Source organism: Bactrocera latifrons, unplaced genomic scaffold (genome assembly GCF_001853355.1).
Source record: "Bactrocera latifrons isolate USDA-ARS-PBARC rearing strain unplaced genomic scaffold, ASM185335v1 scaffold_11, whole genome shotgun sequence".
Classification (NCBI taxonomy): Eukaryota; Metazoa; Arthropoda; class Insecta; order Diptera; family Tephritidae; genus Bactrocera; species Bactrocera latifrons.
The window spans coordinates 911,091-912,580 of record NW_017534519.1 but is presented as its reverse complement, the minus strand read 5'-3'; positions in this window follow the sequence as shown (position 1 = coordinate 912,580).

Sequence of the window (1,490 nt, the reverse complement as noted above, 5' to 3'; positions counted from 1 at the left end):
CACACAAATTTTTTGGAAAGCTTACGTCTGTGAAACAGTGCTTTACYACTATCAAACTGTCATGAAGCGTATTATTACTGGTGCTGAGTCTTTGGTCTATGCTAACTAGCCGGAGACAGACGGTCAATCGGTCGAATATCAAAAAGGCGAGCCGAAATCGAAAAATCCATGTAAAAGTTGGTTTTTTTAATTATCGAGGTGTTGTGCACTTCGAAATTCTTCCGACCGGCCAAACTGTCCACAAGGAATACTATTTAAGTGTTATGCGTCGTTTTTGCGAAGCTATTCACAAACAGAGGCCGGAGTTATGGTCCACAACTCCTTGTTTTTGAATCACAATAATGCATTATCCCATATCGCATAGATTCTTCTTGAATTTCGCCAAATTTTCAACCAACATTATGCCGCAACCACCGTATTCGCCTGWTTTAACTACATGTTACTTCTGGCTATCCAGCAAACTTACACGATCGATTCGGGGAAACYATATTGAGTCAATTGAAGACAATAATCGTGTAGCCCTTTGAAAGCTATTCCGAAAACTTGACTTCAAAACTGTTTCGAGGATTGGAAAAAACTTTGGCACAAGTGTATTTTGATGAATGATTTAATAATTTAAAAATTATTAACAAAGTTTTATTATTTTTTGCTCATAGTAGTATGTGAGGTTGGTAAGTACAATATCTAGTGTAGGAATTTCTGAAACAATAATTTTTAAAACTTCCAAAGCTTTCTAATACATTATAACTATTAAAGGCGATTTGTGAAAGTTGCTACTATTTATGAGGATATAGCTATTTTCATTTCTTGCATCGAAACATCCCAATCGGTTGCCATCAAGCGTATGTTCACTTTCAACTTCACACAAGGTGTTTTCGAAACTACTTTTCAAAAATTATGTATCGTACCATCTTAAAAAAAAAAAAAAAAACAAACATATCACATCTCAAATTGCAATTCGGATTTACTTTGACATCTTTGTCTAAAAGGAACGAATGAACTTAGGAAGTGTTCCGAAATATTTCAGAAACTTGGCGTCAACAGGGACTTTTGAACTCATCTCACTGTATGCAGTCACTCACACACATGATATGCACTAAATAATCATTTTAAACTTGATAAAATGTCATACCGTATTAGCGATGTCACTAATGCAGCTGACAAACCCCACGGGTCCAAACGCAGCTTATCCAATGTGCTTGCTCACAGCTTCACCGTATAATTTCAGGAATGCAATTTGACATTAATATTGGCAAAATATTTAAGCGCGAGTAAGCATACTAGCGCGGATCGGATCAATCGCATGGCGCTCCGACATAACAATATCATTACATATGGTACTTAAGTACATTACTAGTAATTGACACTCGCGGCGAGCGATCAGCTCCAATGGCCAATTATGCACTTTTAGTAATTTCACTACAGTTATGAATGATAATGACTTCATTACAGATACAACAACAAACACAACAAATACAACGCAAGCGATT